This window comes from Columba livia, chromosome 3 (assembly GCF_036013475.1).
Source record: "Columba livia isolate bColLiv1 breed racing homer chromosome 3, bColLiv1.pat.W.v2, whole genome shotgun sequence".
In the NCBI taxonomy this organism is placed as follows: domain Eukaryota; kingdom Metazoa; phylum Chordata; class Aves; order Columbiformes; family Columbidae; genus Columba; species Columba livia.
In genome coordinates, this window is record NC_088604.1 from 94,039,302 (window position 1) to 94,056,972 (window position 17,671).

The window sequence follows — 17,671 nt, forward strand, 5'->3', positions numbered from 1 at the left end:
ATTTTTGAAAATCGCAATTAAACAGTATTTTGTATTTACCACTCAGTAGCAGTTGTCTTAAGCATTTACAAAAGTGATTCTTTGACATTTTTTCACATGATTGCTCCATAGGTGGCTAGACTTTGAGGATTTTCAAGTCTTTTCTGTGTTACTAGGTTACTCTTGAAAGTACTTGTGCTTTGATGAATGAGAGCGGGTTTTTTTTGGCCAGCACTTACCTGAATAGAGGTCTTTAAAACCTCAACAGTACAATTAGCAGTCGGTCAGATGATACTGATGGTACAGGAAAAAAGCAAATGGTTTTCTCCTTTATTTCTGGGGATTTTCTAAAGCTGTCTGACCCAGTGTGATGTGCAATAACAACATTTTTCTTGGTTTCCTAATGCACTTTAATTCCAGTGTGAGGCAAGTAGAACTCTTTCACGGATGATAAGTCCATAATGTTATACAGCTGCCAAATAAAAAGTTGTCCGCAGGCATTTGTATTCAGAAGGGTGCTTTCTCTCAGGGTGGGGGATTGTGTTTTGGGTAAAAGATGGGGGCCAAAGAGGGATAAGGAAAAGGCTGGCTATGAAACGTCTTGCATTACAAATTCTTAGTACTCTTGGATATGACCAAACTGGGATAGATGGAGTGTGAGCAAAATAAACTGATTTTTCCTATTTATTGTCTTCTTGAAATCCCATAAATGGAAAAACACTGTGTAAAATAACTGCAGTATATTGAACTCTGCAGTTCAATTACAAATTTTAAACTGTAAACGTCCGAAGAGATCATCATAATACAGTATTAGATGGATAGCAATGTTTTGCAGCTCAATAAATAATTTACTGAATCACACTAGAAAATCTAGAAGTAGGAACTTACTTTAGAAATCATTATTGAGAAGCATTTTCTATGGAGCAATAACACATTAAGTTATAGAACTCTTCAGTGTTCAGCATTGTGTGATGAACATAAGCATTGTCTGTTAGCTGCAATCTGTCCAGCTGTCTGTTGTACTGTGAAAAAATAGCAAGTTCCTTGTTATTAACCTGGGGACAACATGAATGACTTTGTTAACATATGTGAGGCTCGTACAGCTCGGTAGGCAAAAGCCCTTCGGTTGTTCTGCTCTCAGGAATGTCAGGTCTGTGGGGTCTCTGAGCTAACTGTGGAAATGAATAATGTGTCTGGTCGACATTTGTCGCACAAAGTTTGTTCTAGATTGTCTCCATGTTGGTCCTCTGGAAGCACAAAGAATAAATTGCCCAAAAGCAATCGCTGCTAATTCGGAGTCACCTTGAGTTGCTCTATTTTATGGTGTCAGAATGGGGCTGGTTGAGAGAGAGTGGGAAATCATAGAATCATTTGGGTTGGAAGACACCTTCAAGATCATCTAGTCCAACCATTAACCTAATACTGGCACTAAAAGATGTTCCTAAGGACCTTGTCTAAATGCCTTTTAAACACCTCCAGGGATGGTGATTCCACCATTTCCCTGGGCAGCCTGTTCCAGTGCCTGACAACCCTTTCTGTGAATTACTGTTTCCTAATGCCCAAGCTAAACCTCTCCTGCCACAATCTGAGGCCATTTCCTCTTGTTCTGCCACTTCTTATTAATAGTTGGGAATTAAGACTGACACTCTCCCTGACACAGCCTCCTTTCAGATAATTGTAGAGAGCGATAAAGTCTCTCCTCATTCTCCTTTTCTCCAGACTAAATAACCAGCCCTGAGCCACTCCTCATCAGACTTGTGCTCCAGACCATTTACCAGCATCATTGCCCTCCTCTGAACTCTCTCCAGTACTAAGGCACATTCAAGGCCAGTTTACCACGTACCTCTGCTTCTCTTTGCTTCTGTTTTGCTCTATTGTAACAAGAGGTGAAGAGTCTGTTTTAGTTCTCTCTGTGCTTGTCCTGGAATGAACCAGCAGGAGTAATTAGGACTTCCCAAGTCTTTTCCAAAACTCAAACTGAAATAAGGTTTCTGAAATTTGAAAGAAATGCAAGTGCTTCCTATTGTCATTTCATTTCCAAGCATCTATGGCAGAGAAGGATGGAAATAGTTCCCACTGACCTGAAGTGCTTGGTTAATAAAGGCACCAGAGAAGTTAATGCCAGGCCTGGAAATACCCAGGTCACCAGGTCCTCAACAGTGGTCTGTCTCTTATTATCTGCCATGTGAACCTTCTCATGGGTAGGTTTTGGACCACACACCAACTCTGTCCAGGTGGTCTCTAGGAAAGATGAACAAAACTCAGGTTTGCCTGATAATTCACAGAGTAACAGCAGGGTTCACTGCACTAGTTATAAGGCTGTTCACGAGCCATCTTTTCCGTGTCACTGGTCTTGAAATAAAAACAAAAAGTTGTTTTTAAGGTAAGAATACATGGACAGTTAGAGCTGTCCAGAGCATTCCCTCACAAAACATCTTCTGTTAGAAAACTGAACAGGATGAAACTAAGTGTACTGCAAAGTGTCAGCTTTGATCTGTCAATAGAGGCAAAAAAGACTTGCTGAGGAAATCTGCCTTTTTTTTAAGGAAACCCTTTTATTTGTCTGCAACACAGCCTGTTTCGTGACAGTCTGCTTGGGAGCTGCTGTAGTTAAGTACCTGGGAGAGCCTCGCTTGGTCTCTCTGGACTTCTAGGTCTGCATCAGCGAGTCTGCAGGATTGGGCTCAGCTTTATGCGGCCCCAGAATAGCTGGGTTCCCAGCTGCTGGGCTGAGAGCAACATCAAGGATTTTACAGTCTTCCAGAAGTACGTGCTACTTGGTGAATCTGAGTTGGAAAGTCTGCACGTGAGGGAAGCATTTCCGTCAAAATAAAAATAAATAAATTAACCCTCTTGCCTTGAACATATACTTATTAAAGACTGCAAAGATAATGAAGTTAAGGTCAGGACTGGGAGTATCATGTCAGCTTTTTACCTCTGGATGTCCACTATCTGAAGGTTTTCGACAGTCCTGTCAAAAACATTTGAGTAATGATAGATATTTACCCATTTCCTCCTCAAACATCAGCTGTTCTATTTGGAGGGTTTTTAGGGTTCTTAATAATGGTACTTAAAAAAATCACTGTTCACTTTTGAAAATCCTGTATATCTAATTTGAATTCCTGTTACAATACTTTTTTGTCATTAGTCTCATTTTCAAATTAAAAAATAAAAACCTAACTATAAAAAAAATCTGTCTGAAAGTGATCAGTGTAAATAATTAATATCAGTAATGTTAATATAAAGCTGAAGACAAGAATTCTGTGTGTTAAAATTGCATTTGAACTTTAAAGCAGCAAACTAGCATTGTCACAGCGACTGATACACAGCTATCTCTGTTAGTGGGAGAGAAGAAAAGTTTCTAATCATAGTTTTTCTTCTTTCTAAATAGGCCTTGAAGTCATTTTCCTGAGCCCTATAAGGACAATGTCAGGTAACCTAAAAATGCTGAGATTTGTCTGATTTCAATATTGAATCTTGGACCTTCAAAATCTGAAAAATCTGACGTGTGGATGTAGGGGCTCAGCTGCAGTGTTCAGCAGTTTTGGCCCAAATAACTTTTGTATCTTAGTTGGAGTATTTGTTTTCATGTCAAGAACCATACATTGCCACTCAAACCTTTATTTGTTTAATTATTTATTTATCGGTGCTGTGAGATTTTTTTATAAGTACTGCTCTTACTAGACTAGTCTAGCTTCTGTACTCTGCGTATGTGCAATTGTAAAGAAATCAAATATTACAGCTGGAAAATGTGAGATCAGCCTTGTCAGTGCCCCAGCCTCCTATTTACCATGAAAACAAACACAGCTCTCTTCTCATGTCTGCCAGCAGGAAGGGGGTGGGGAGGCAGGGGAAAGTTTTTTTTGCCTTCGAAAAGGAAGAAGGTCAACTATTTTGGGAAACTAAAACCACTCAGCAAGTAGAAGAATTCTTTTCTCTCTGCTCAGTGATTAGAGAAGTCTGCAGGCAAGCAGTAATTGCTGCAAATAGTAGAGCCGTGCAGATGGACATGAGGTAAATGCATCTTTTGGCCTTTGCAGAAACATGTCTTTGCAGAAGATGAAGTGGATAACACAATGTATTTTCCTGCACCAACAGTTAAACTGTAATAAAGAGTCTGTAAAGCTCTGCGCTGGATAAGTCTGTTCTTCAGGTACAGTTAGTCAGATGATGAGCTGAAGGCAGGGAATGCATGACTGATTTCCACCCGCTGCTTCTGATGTCTCTGTGGGACTTGCTGTGTTTCTTACGGCTGCATCCACCTAGGACAGATAAAGAAATAGATATGACTCACAAATTCTTAAGATGCAAACCAGTGAAAAATCATAATTCAAACCGTAAAAAATAAAAATAAAATTAAAAAAAAATACAAACCTGGAAGAAGCCTCAGACTACCTGGTTAATGCAGCTTTGTTGTGGGGTCTTTGGGCTGGCCCTGCATCTCCTGCCAGGAGTTCAGGTGTCTCTGCATTCTTCTGGCAAAGGAGCCTCAAAGGAGTCCGTACAGAAAAATATAGACATGTTCATCATGACTTTCTTTCATGTGTTTGTGAGAACCCTTGCTTTCTTTAGGTTTCACCTCATGCCATTCAATAGTTAGAAGACTCCAGTATGCGGTAGGATCTGAAAAGTATGTTTTTGAAATGACCTATTGAAGTAATCTGGTTTTCTGTTCTGCTAGTGTTTTTCATGCAATGAAGATTCCCTTGTATTTTTAAAGACAATATTCCAAAGCCTGATACTTCAAGAATTTTTTTTCCTCAATAGATGTATTACTTTTGTGTCTACAGTTATAATGTTACCTCCATTCTTGGTGTTTACATTGCAAATACTACCAGACTGCTGTTTGAAGTCCTTTCTATGAGAGCTCTTAGATGTGCTATAAATGTGTTTATACAGAAAATTAAATATAAATCTATTACAAGGCATTGCTCAGCTTGGAAAATTCCCTGTTTTTCATCACGTGGTTCTGGTAATCTCATACTCAACTGACTGTAATATTCCATGTAGGATCATATGGGAACTGCATAAATTTGAACTGTTAAAATGTCCAATTTGCACTCAGAATGAAGATGAACGTGCAACGCGAAGTTGTACTGATCTCTGCAGCTGTGTTGCAAGCTGTTGTATAATTGGCTGTCTGCAATCATTCCTAGGTGTCCTTTGTTCTTCATTCCTTGAGTTTTTTCATTTGATTTTGGACATACATGGGGATGTTTTCTTCCAGATGGATTCAGCTGCTGATGTAGTCTTCTAGTGGCCATGCCTCTCTTGTGCTCAGCAGTATCTGTGGAAAGCATAAGTTTCCACTTCTCCCACACCCTTTTGGAAGAATACAGAACTAATTTGGTTGTCTTTCTGCCCGTACTTTTTAGGGAGGACTTAGACAAAATCCCTAGGAAAGAATCATACTGTTCTGTGTATCTATCTTGTGATTGCCAGGAGTGGGTGCCTCAGCGTAGACACATCCAGGAAGGCACCATGAGTCCACAACACCAGTAGGAAGGTCGTAGCCTTTTCTTTGTCTCAGCTGGAGCTCCTCCTTCAGCATTTGAAATTTTCTCAGCCCCTAGAGCAACTACTTCCTTTCTCCATCCTGAAGATAAAATAATTCCTACTCAAAATGTACTCTAATTGAGATTTATGTTGCCCTCTCCGTTTGCCTGCAATACTGTGTTCACTGGCTTTACAGGTGATGAGTGCTACATTTGGAGAGGAGCACAGTGAGGAATTGCCAGCAAGAGTCTGAAAGATCCTTCCCTCATGTTGGATGTGAACAGCCTTCTCAGGCCATGTCCACCTTTTCTTCACAAAATTCCCATCATTATTATCATCATGGTGTTAAGTTCTTTGGCTACTGATGACTTTCTTACAGTGTTTCCAACCTCTGCAGAGTAAGTTGTGACAATATTTGCAGTATTGTTATGTTAAAAATTGTTTTATGTGTTATTAGTTTTATTAAGTATTTTTAATATATACTATATTACATAATGTAAAATAATATATTCTAATATAATCTCAAATTAAAAGAATTATGTGTCTTCTGTAGCAAAACAAAGTATTTGGGAAATCTGGGTGCCCAGCATCTGAAACAGCCATTTTATTTCTGCCAGGTCTTTTTGAGATCACATACCCTTGTTACAGAAAGTTAAAATGCTTTGAATGCTATGGAGGGAGGAAGAGGGGGAGATTTTGGCCAACAGTCAGTTGTCTCAAGTCTTTCATCCGACAATGCTTGTGCCTCTCTTGTGCTGATCACAAGATCATTAGATTATCAAGGAAGATGGTTAGTGAGGCCGATGTTGAGATTACTATGCATTGGTCAACTCCTACATCATTAGTTTAAATTGCCCATTCATTGGTATCCATAATTATTCTGCTTTGAGTTCATTCTCTTATTTTTCAGATGGCTCTGTGATGAGACTGCTGCTAGGCAGGAGTACTGCTAGAAGGTCTTGGAGCACATCCAGGCAAAAGTTAAAAATGGCTATTACTATATTCCAAAACATTTATTCCTCCATTGCTCATCTTCTCTTCTCAGATGTCATCCTATGAATGCAGTATGACACATCAAAAAACCCCAATGAAACCTTCCAACAAATATTTGTTCACAGTAGATGCATGATTCATGAGGTGTTGTTCTGCCAGCATATGGACATCATGGTTTTGTCCTGTTTATTATTAACTACTTGGAATCTTATAAACTTCTCTAATATTACCCTTCTTCAGTATTTGTTTTGGAGACTACAGTTTTTTCTTTATTTGACATGCTATAAACAATGTAATTTCATGAATCACTATACTGTAGGGACTGGTATAGTTAATGTTTTTAATAGAAGTTGCTGGCATCCATGAGTTGTTTCTCACTAATGGGTGGAGATTTAGTGTGGGTTTTCTCACCATGGCCTAGGAAAGTCACGGTGTAAGTCCAAGATAGCCTGATCCGAAGTGGATGCCAACCAGTAAAGGTAAAATACATTTCACCTACACTTAGTGGTCTAAATTTGGCTTTAGATGCACGTGAGTCATTTACTTTTTTTTTTTTTTCTCCCTTTTGACCATTAATAGATAAAGGCCTGTGTCCAGAGGGTGATTCATCTGAACTATGTAAATCACCTAAAATTAGGATGAGATTACTGCTGTCTGGTAGTCCCTAACTTTCTCTGTTGAATAGTGTGCAGGAATCCTAGATGGGGTTTAGAGGAAGTACCGAACTTTTACACAGGTGAAAGCAAATGGCATGAATCTTGCCAACAAAGACAGCCATAGCATTTAGCCAAATGTAAGCTCTGCTGCTTCAAGTACCTTCTTGCATTCTAAAATGTAGTGAAATTCAAAGAGAAAGGAACTGACATATACCACTGAAATGCTTTTTGACACATATTTCTGAGAAATGTAGAAGGACTTAATGAAAGGATGGTGCTGAATGAAAATCGAGCCTTCTCTTCAGCCTGAGTACAAACACATCAGTACTTTGTAATTCATTGCCTAGTTGCACAAATTAACGTGATTAGCTTGGAATGTAAATCTCGTGATACTGCTACTTTCTGAGTGTACAGAAACTTCCTTTTAGAAGATGACACTCGACTGAAAATCTTCTGTTTTGGAAAACAGGACTGAAACTTCACCAGGGAGTAAGAGTTTGTTGTGCTTTGTTTTGATGAAAAACCTTGCAGTGAGCCTTAACATGACTGTGCTGAGAAACTGAGTGGAGCAAACTGATGAAAATATTGATAGCTATTTTCACTACAGTGCTTTCCACCAGTCACCCAGCATTTTAAATCCATTGTGTGTTTTGGCTGTAAGACAAGTAGTCTGTGTTTTCTGAAATTAAAGTTGGACACTATGAAGATGTTGTAATCGTGTTTTGAAGATTAGATACTAAAATAAATTCTCTTCCTTCAGTGGTGATTTTGAGAATTGTCCAGATTCCTGTATCTTTGACTGTTGCTTAAGGTACCAGTCAGAAAGTGCAAAGGGTTCATTTCGGGACCAGGTTTTTCACTCTAATTTATATGGTCATAATGTGCTTTCTTACTTATGTCAGCATCTAAGTTGGTTAGTTTCTGTTTTCCACAGTAATATTCTTAAAGTACTGATGGTCTCATTCTCTTCTCACTCTAGATCAATACTGAAGTTACTGCTATTTAGTAGTAGTGTCAATACCACTAGGCCCAGATTCATTATGATATGCCTTATTTAAATTCAGGCTAATTCAAGCATATCAGGGAAGTTTTCAAGTATTAGCTAACATTGTATTGTAACTCTTACAGCTAATCAACAATTCAAAATGTATTTCGGAACTGGTATTTAGGACTTGAAGTATTTGTTGGTGCTTTCCAGCATATCCATTAACTATGTTTGTGTGTTTTCTTTTGCCTTGCAAAGCCAACAAAATCTTTAGCAAATTGCTGTTTTGTGTTGAATTACAGGCAATTGGAATTATTTTGCAAAGCATGTGCAACATAAAAATAAGTCATTAAGATTTCAAAGTTTAATATGCTGGAGAGAGAAAAGAAACCAAATTATATAAAGCCTTGTAGCAATAAACGTTTTATTTTGCTTATGTTGTGATATTCATTGACTGAAAGCCACACAAATTAGATTTCTGTTCTTTGCTTTTGCAGCTGCTGCTTTTACATGTTTCATTCACCGTGCTTTTACATGAAGTAGCAAGCTGACACTTGCAATGTTTTCTGTTCATTTTTCTCAGAGCTGTAGCTTGGGATGACAAGGTCTATGAACCATACTTGAATCTGTGAACTACGTTTGATTTCTGTAGGCACAGGTCCAACATCAGTATATCTTCATGCTGTTTTGATCTGAACAAATTCGAAAGCATTTTAAAAAGAGGTTGGTACTGTTAGCCTTATTTTATAGTTATAAAACCTGAAGCAGGTCTTGTATAGCCTTGTGTCCTATGGTCAGTTAAGCAGTATCACCTGGATTTCACTGTGAACTCATGGAAGAAGGACTCACAAGGTTTTGAAGTGGTTGTAGGATTTGAGGTCTGAGTTACTGTAGGAAGTCTCATTGTGTTTTGTTTAATTTTTAAGTTATTTCTTATAACTAGGAACTTGAACCTGCAGCACTTGAGTTCTGTTGCTGATTCTGTCATTGATTTGGGAAGATGGTCAAAATTTCTGTGCCTCAGAGAGGTTTAAATTAATCTCTGTTAGCTTCACTGCAAGAATTAACTAGTGTCTGGAGTTGCTAAAATTAAGTGGAAAGAATCGTGATTAAGGCTTATCCTTTCATGCTTAATAGCAGTGATTTTAAGCATTCCTTTTATTGAAACAAATGGAGGTTTTCCTCCATGTATATGCTTGAGGCTTGTTAGACCACAAGTTAATGGAACAGAAGTCCTTGTGAGTTTTGCCTAACTAAGAACTGAAGACTCACTTAAAGATAAACAGTGCCTGACAACTTTCTATTCCCTTCTTTCTAGGAATCATCACTTTAAAGGAAACTAGTAGGGACAAATAAACAAAATCCCTGAAATTTAAGACAAAATACTTGAAGAAAATATTCCTCATACTTTTCAGATAATTAAGTTATTTAAAATTTAACTGTGCCTGAAAGAATAATAAAACTTTCTGTTGCTGTTTTAGAAATAATTTTTACATCCTTCATCTTTCATCTCCTTTATTTCGACACACATGATGAATGAACTAGATTGAGATTTACATACGGATATTTCATCTGCCAATCTATCTAATTGTGCTTTGAAGGTTTCTATCAGTACACTTTTCCAGTACCTTGTAAATCCTTACTTTAACATTAAACACATCTTTCCCAGATATCCTTGCTTCAAGCATCTGTGTTGAAGTCCGCTGAAAGAAATGGAAATCCCTTGACTGACTGTCATGGACCAAAACTCCCAAAGGTACTTTGGCCTAAATTTCATGTTTGCTTAGACACAGTTAAATGAATCAAATTTCACCCTTCCTTAAGGAATGAGCTGTTTGTTAACTATATTTGCAACTACAACTGGAAACAGAATTATGAGGAAGCACAGTTTAATATTGATTAGAGTTTAGGCCTTCATTTTGATGAGATATTTGATAAGGGTATTTTATACTAATTCTGACTCTTATTGCAATTTTATTTTTGTAACTTTTGTTTCTTCTATTTACATTTTACCAAGGAAGCAGATTGCTATTATTTACATGCTGATATATATTGACTAATATTTACATATTCAGGTACTTGCATGAGAACATTGAATCCAGGCTGAAACAGAGAGCTGTCATGCATGATTTCCACTTTATACACTCTAATTTAGATACCTTAAATAATTACATGCTCTTATCTATGTGCCTGATTGATTTTAATGATATCAAAGTGGCAGAGTGACTGAAAATGAAATTCCTCGCTCAACAAGTCATCCAATAATTATTTCTGTGAAAAGTTGCAGAATTTTCCTGAAAATTGTCTCAAATGACTCCATCAGGACTAAGCACATTTCTGGGAGGCATATTGCCCTGAAATTTAGGTCTTCTCTCTCAAAATTAGGTCAGAAAAGTTATTCTGTCAATACTGAAATGTGATTGATATACTTTTGATCTTGAATCCAGTGTTTCTCTTGCTCTTTACCAAATAAATGAGGATTTTTCCACATGGTAAGCAAGGAAAAACAGCCTGTTTCAGAAGCACAGGAAGGGCAAAACTACATGTGTCCTCCTTTATTTTTCTTTTCCTCTGGCAAAAGCCAGTGAAGGGGCTTAGGGAAGAGAATAGTCTCCTTAAGAAATGAGCAGAGATTGTTGTGAGGAAGGGAGGGAGAAAAGATTTAGGGAGAGCATAAAGTGCTGCCTTTGGAGAGGGCTGAGACAGCTGAATCAGGGTGATACAGACTTTTCATTATCAGAAACAATTACGCCGTCCAGAACAGCATGGGACTTCATGAAATGTTTTTGAACTCGGACTCCTGATAGGAGTGTGTTACATAACTTGCACTTTGTGAATGCTGGCAACCGGCAACCTACAGAAAGACACAGCCAGAAGCAATGCACTCAGCTGCTTGCTTTTTAAAAAAAATATATATCTGGGCCAAGCATTAAACAGACAAGCCTATCTTTACCCTTCCCTCTGCCCCCTCTGTCAACAGAAGCCTGGTTTTCATCACAGATTAATAAATGAAACCTTCTATCATTTTCCTGTGCTTCCCACAGCCTTTTGGTAGGAGTTAACAATGCTCCAAGTCAACATTGCCATGATGCTTGAAATATCTTTGCATGTTTGTTCACTTGAAAGAGTCATGGTGGTGGGGTTAGAGAGAGGGTTTTAAACTGCCAGTGTGTACGACCTCAGAAATTTCAGGATGGTTGTGATTGCATTTGATTTGACAAAAATCTGTTGGAGAGCTGTCACTATTGCTTATGTATTTCATTTTTATAATAACATTTTCTTTTAAAGACCCCATGTTATATATTTCACTGTCTCCTGAAGCAATTATTTGTATCATTTGCTGTTAAGGAAATATGTCTAAGTGCTGAGGAATTCAAATTAGGCAGGCTCAGCTGGAGCGAATAGCTAGCTGGAGGATTTCACAATACCATTCTGAAATTAGCGGCAGGCCCAGAAGCCAGGGAAGTTCTTGAATTTTGGGGTTTTACCATAGTGGACATAGCCACTAAATCTTACTTATTTGTTTTCAAATCAGTGGGTTTTTAGACCATGTTATTTCACAATCCCCTGTCAGTGGTTGTTCCTCTTTTTTACTTTCTCTTCCATCTGCCCTAAAAAAGATGCAATCTTAGCCAAACAAGCAGAACCTCTTCCACATTTCTAAGAGAAGTGTTTATAGTACTAAACACCATAGAATTTTGTTGGCTTCAGGTGGTTTATTTGTGAGGAAAAAAAGGCATCATTTTCCTTGGGGGCAGAGACAAAACTGATGAGCCCTAAATGAAACTGCATTGTAGGTAATTACTGAATTTGTGAAAATTTAACAGAAAGAGGACCTATTAAATTCTACTGTAATATGCCCTTTTCTACATAGTGCGTTCATAAAAAAGAAAAAAAAAAAGGAAAACTTCTCTGTGTTGTATAACTCTTTGGTTCTCTGTTTACATGGTAAGCACTTCTCTGTTTTGCTTTCCAAGGGCCATCATTCCCTGCCTGCCTAATCTGCTGTTGCTAACAAAAAAACACCAGTAACAAACCAGGGAGCAACATCCATCTCTAGCCTTTTGTTTTTACTCTGCTAGGTTGAACACATGTGTTTTTCCCTTTGCCTTTTCTCTTTTCTCCTTTTCACTTCTGGGAAAGGAAACCATTTGTACGCTGCACGAAGGAAAAGTGATGGAAAAGTGGAAGCCCATGCTTTTCTCCTTAGCAAGCGGAGATCTGTTTTCAGTCTGATGTTTGGTGAAAGGAAGCTTCAGAGCTTGGGCCAGGTGCCAGGAATGTCTGATTTCCTTTCCACCCACTCCTATGATCCTCCCTTTTGGCAGTGATTACCGATGACCACAGCTGTCATGCTAGGTCATGGTAAGCTGTCAAGCAAGGTAGTATATGAGATGTACAAGGCCCAGTCCTTGAACTGCACTGAAGAACAGGATCTTGGTATCAGGCAATGCGTGAGCATTCCACAGCAAGCAGTGTTGGGCTGATGTCAGCTTACTGTTCTGGTTTCTTGAGAAGATGGGCAAGCAGGAGGTGCTTCTCTAGGCAATGGAAAGTTTCTTCACAACTTTTCCATAGCTAGTGATATCCTGAAGCATGAGGAGGGGTTGTAATTTAGTCAGAATGGATGGTTGTCTAGAATGGGTAAGTCCTTCCAGCTAGCTGAAGCTACAAATAGCACTTTGGGTTGCTCTCACCTAGTAAGTATGTAATAATGCAGGACAATTCCATAATCAATGATCAAAAAAATAGTGTTCAGGTGGTTGTGCTGTATGCAGCACTCCGTATGGGTGACTGATTGTTGGCATAATGGATGTGGCTGAAAATCGCCACAGAACTGCAGACTTCAGAAAATGAGGGATACTGTTGTCAGGGATGTAACTTTCATAAATAGGACTTGCATTCTGCGTAAGGCAGTATTTTGTTAAGCTTCACATGTTCAGTGCCAAGTGCATAAATATCTTCTGAAGACGTAGTATTTTACTATGTTCTATACTAGGAGTTTCAAACTCATTTTCACTGAGCACCATATCAGCCTCAGCCTCGCGGTTGCCTTCAAAGGGCCGAATGTAATTTTAGGACCGTACAAATGTAACAGCTCCTACATTCACAAAGTCCTAAAATTACATTTGGCCCTTTGAAGGCAACCACGAGGCTGATATGACCCCCAGTGAAAATGAATTTGACACCCCTGTTCTTTACTGTTGTACTGGCTTCATAATGCAGTTTTTGCTGGAGCTTCTGTTCTTCTTCTAACAGTGTATTAAATAACATGACTAAAATCTGATAGGTGTTTGTTCTGTATGTCTTCCCCCAAAGGGGGAAGCATTTGCAATGGAGTGTTTGTTTTAAAAATGTATAAGAGCAGGTTGCTTTCTGTTTCCCAGAGAAAAATGGTCAACACTCGAGGGACAGAAGGTCATAAGTGCTGTGATCATTCATTGTTTTTGTGGGAGTTCATTGCAGCTTTAGGTTGGCACACCCAAGAAATGTGCCTTCTAAATAGACTCAGGATGTGTGGACGTAGGTGATGCTGGTTTCCTTCAGTTCTCATTTAAGACCCATGTGATCTTGCTCCAGTTGAAGGTATGATCACCTTAAAAAGTCCCATCTGAACTTCATTTGGTATTATTTACTTTGGAACAGTAAAGATGATTTCAGTTCTTTTGCTCTTTGTTCTCACAAAACACCTATGGCCTTGTAACAAATCTTACATAAAATTAAATTTGATTTTATTAAGCTCTTACACAAGGTTGGGAGAAAATTCCAGGAACCCTCTGGACAAGAGCCGGTTTCTTTACAGATTTATCCTGGCCAAACAAGGCAACTAATGACTGCTTTCACAAGGCTGGGAAATCCACAGCTACAGCTAAGAGAGGTAAAAAAAAAATGTAATAAATAAACAAGTCTGTCCACAAACCCTTCCTCAGGAAGCCAGCATGGGAAGCACAGGCATTTAGAATGACAATCCAGCATGTTCTGCCAAAGAGAGACGTTCCAAAACAGCTGTAGAAATGGCTATGGTTTCCTTGAACGTCCATTTTAATAGCATTATAGTCTCAACTGTTTACATGTTAATCTAATTGTTTTCATGCTGTCAGCTGTATCTATTGCAGTTGTATAAAGTTTTAAACCCATGCAAGTAGCCCTCAAGAGGGAGTGACAGACTTCAACAAACGCTGTTGTCCATGAACCCAGCTACCTTCCAGCCCCCATTCATTCAGGTACAGTTGGTTTTGAGGCTGTGACAGAAGCTGTTGTTTGGTTTCCCTGTCCGATACCACGTTTGCTTCATTTGTGCAGAAAGCTTTTCAGAACTGTCCCATGTCTGGAACACTCGGGAATGAATGTGCTTCCTCTCTTTGAATAATGGGTGAAATCCCACTGGAAGAGGAGGTATTTAAATAACCACGTTGCCACGTAGAGTATCTCATGATTTCAGTCCTCGGAGTCCCTGATCTGTCTGAGCACATATTCATAATCAGCCTGGTGAATGCTCTCTGTGACTACTTTTCAGCTGTGAGCCTGTTTGCATTTTACAAGTGCAACTACATAACATAAGAATACAATATGTCTTGTCATTAGTAGAATAATTTTTTTTTTTGTCTCCAAGAACAGAAAGTTCCAACATAGCACAATCCTTCTTTGTGTAATCTTATATGCTTTCTTCTCATTGCTTTGCTGTCTTGGACTGTGAGGCATAATTACTGAGACACGAAAGGATTTCTGTGTCTGGTCCTCACTGCCATGTTAGTGAGTTTAGCTTTAAATGTATTTGCAACTGGAAGGACCTGTGTCCATACTTCTGAACTCCCCTACACTTAACTAACCTAAACTGACTTTTGGGAGCAGTGTCTGGCCTATACTAACTCCTGAGCTGTGCAGGAATTAGCTGTAACCTGGCACACTCCCAAATGCCAGCTGACCCAGACTAAAACCGTGTCAGGGCTGCTTCACCACTTTAACAAGAAAAGCATTTGACATTGCTTAATCTACCAGTATATGTGCTGCTCTTAGCCACAAGACAGGCCTGTCTGTACTGGTCAAAGGGAGGACTCAAGCCCCTTAAGTGAAGCTTGGATGCCTACATTTCAGTTCAGACTGAGAGTCTGCAAGGCCATCTGCAGTCATCTTTGTTTCTGAAAGCCCAGGGACACAATTTTGCCAACAAATTCCTTGAGTAGTACTGCCTTTATTCAGAAATAATACCATTTTGGTAAGACTGAGTGTCTTGGCAAGTTGAAAGCACCATCAGAAGCTACAAAGCAGGCTTCTCTTGATTTGACATCTCCTGAAGGGCTGGGTTTGGTAGGTCTGCTTGTGGTGACAGTGGTGGGTTGAGCACAAAAGCGAGCATCCACGACTACTTCCATTCAGAACTGTGTGTAGCGCTTGCGGTGAAATGCTGAGCTGTATTCAAATCTTCACTTACATGGAAGAACTCTGGTGTTTTGTGCTGAGTGGGGGGATATGTGGATTCAGGATCCTAAGTGCATTGTGGGTTTAGGGTCTGAGTTGCCTGTTTCCTTGGAAGTCTTCTGTCCTCTGTCCTATAGCTTGAGGTGAATGGTAATATTAACACTGGATGTGTAGAACAAGAGAGTGATCTTGATCTAGTCAACCACGCCTAAAGGGACATGTGAGGCCTCTGAATACAGAAGGGGTTCACGAGTAATTCCTATGATCATCACTAAGTTTAAAGAAGCTCTGCAGTGTAGAGAAATGAGCGATCTCAGACACACTTCTCCATTTGGCATTTTCTTCAGCAGCTTGATTGACTGAGGCCTCTGGGTGCTGGGAATCCCATCACCATCTGTGTAAGTGATTGACTGAGAGCTGCTACCTGGACTGAGACTGCACAGCCTGCTCTGTGAGCTGGACCCCTGCAGAAGAAGTGAGCATAACCTTGTCATATGAGAGTCCCACTGAAGATTTAGGCAGCATTGACCCAAGGAAATTGCAGGCAGATGTCCAGTGTCCTCAGGTAATGTTTTGACTGTGGGGGCTGTGTATCAGCTCGAGGGTAGATCATGTTGCTGTAAATAAAATGTGGTGCTTTGAAGTAATGGTGTTCTTGTCCATCTCAGTAGAAGTTGTGCTAACAAGGGCATTCCCGAAAAAAAGGTGCAAAGAGACCTTCGTTTTCTCCATCTGTCAACTCTGCATAAGAATGATGTGCCTCTTGCAGCACTTCCATGCATTTTACTTCTCTCGTCAGCCAGTCTTGCCCTTATATTTGAGAAATATTTGCATCTTATTTTCTACCTGGGTGTCTATCAATCAACTGCTTCAAGACAGACTTTGGACTAAGAATGCTCCATTGGTCAAAACTTATATACTGTTGATACCAGTAACTCTATAGGATATCAAAGAATATTGAATACTCTCTTTTTGAAGGCTGTGAACTGGCTTGTGTAGGGTAATCAGAAATGAGAATCAATACTCAGTTTTGAAAGATTAGATTTGCAGTTGTAAAATCTCTTCCCACTTCCAGCACAATGTTTTATGTGCATGGTAATGAGGGAATGTTAATCAAAAACTGTGTATAAGAACACATATTTTGATAACTGGTACTGTTGTGAAATGTAGATTGACTCAGACATTTTTAGGATGTGCTAAAACACTAAAGAAAAAACTTACTAAAAGTGCATAAAATTCTACTTGCTTGCTAACTGAAGAGACATTCAACAGAAGTTAAATGGAGGTAAATTTCTGTTTAGGCCTGCTTCAGTATTTTAACTGACACCTGGCATAGGATGTGAGCCAGATTTAACAGACAACTGCTTAACGCTTTGTGAAGAAGAGCCTTCCGCTAGTGTTAAGGAAACTGGATTAGAAATGGCTGGTTTTCTCACGAAGGAGACATCAGTCATGGAGCTTTATTCCTTTGAGTGCCCCCAAGAGACCAGGCGGATCTGATCGGCGAGGAGTGCTGCTGACTCAGGCTGCTGCGGGAAGGCGTGGAAGCCCAGCCAAGGAAATCTCTGACCTTCACTTTGCCGCTGACCCTCACTTGGGTTTTCCTGCCTGGAAGAGAGGCGGTGGGCTGGGGTAGCGGGGGAGGAAACAGAGACCAGAGCCATTGACCTCAATCTAAACACAATACAGAAAAAGACAATAAACTCCAGAAGGAAAAACACAGGAGTGATTTACCTAGGAGGAAGTGAGAATATTAAATTCTTTCAAGTAACTTCAGGAGGTGTAATAGAGGAAATCTATTGAAAACACAGAGAGAAGACATCTGTCTCTAGCCAGTGAGCCTTGTGACACACAGTAGCATTGGATATCTACTATATAACTGATTACGTACATACAAATTATTAAGTCTGTGAATTTCATGGGATTATTGCAATTGTGCATTCATATTGCTTTTCTGTGTCTGGAAAAGTAGAAAGGTTATAAACTGTAATAAATTCATCCTCATTTATCTGTTCATCTGAATATAAATTCAAGGTGGCAAAATTGTAAGCCCACTTGTCCAGAGTTGACTAAGATTTTTAATGTGGGTCACAGTGGCCTGTGATGGAGTTCCTCTCATTGAAGGTCTGTTTTACCCATTTTA

The 17,671-nt window shown here is 39.3% G+C and overlaps 1 long non-coding RNA gene across 2 annotated transcripts in view; it reads left to right on the plus strand.

Annotated features, from left to right (window-relative positions):
• Window positions 1-3,640: 3,640 nt before the first annotated feature.
• Window positions 3,641-17,671, plus strand: part of LOC110365670 (uncharacterized) — a 100,161-nt gene continuing 86,130 nt past the window's right edge. The window contains exons 1-5 of one of the 2 annotated variants that reach the window (XR_010471588.1): window positions 3,641-5,873; window positions 6,386-6,455; window positions 8,693-8,832; window positions 9,779-9,865; window positions 15,876-16,093. This is a non-coding gene — a long non-coding RNA (uncharacterized LOC110365670). The remainder of the gene's footprint in view (window positions 5,874-6,385; window positions 6,456-8,692; window positions 8,833-9,778; window positions 9,866-15,875; window positions 16,094-17,671) is intronic. The other variant, XR_010471589.1, reaches the window with a different exon arrangement.